The following is a 269-nucleotide window of genomic DNA, read 5'->3' as shown; positions in this document are numbered from 1 at the left end:
CACACACACACACACACACACACACACACACACACACCCCAGTTTTAGCTCGAAGTGTAGGGGGGGTGTTTAAAAAAAAACAGTGTTTAGAACTCTATTTAGAACAAGCCCTAGTAAATACTTCTTTGCATATGCTTTAAAAAAAAAAAATCTAAAGGGTCAGTTATTTCGCAAATAACTGATTTATTCTAACTTTTAAATGTACTAGGCTTTCCTTTGCAACACCCACTTTTTCCATTCCCAAATGCTGTGAAACTTTATCTGTGAAA

The sequence above is a fragment of the Pteropus vampyrus genome, unplaced genomic scaffold, assembly GCF_000151845.1.
Source record: "Pteropus vampyrus isolate Shadow unplaced genomic scaffold, Pvam_2.0 Scaffold18, whole genome shotgun sequence".
Taxonomy (NCBI): Eukaryota; Metazoa; Chordata; class Mammalia; order Chiroptera; family Pteropodidae; genus Pteropus; species Pteropus vampyrus.
The sequence above is the reverse complement of the archived record's forward strand: the minus strand, read 5'-3'. Positions refer to the sequence as shown.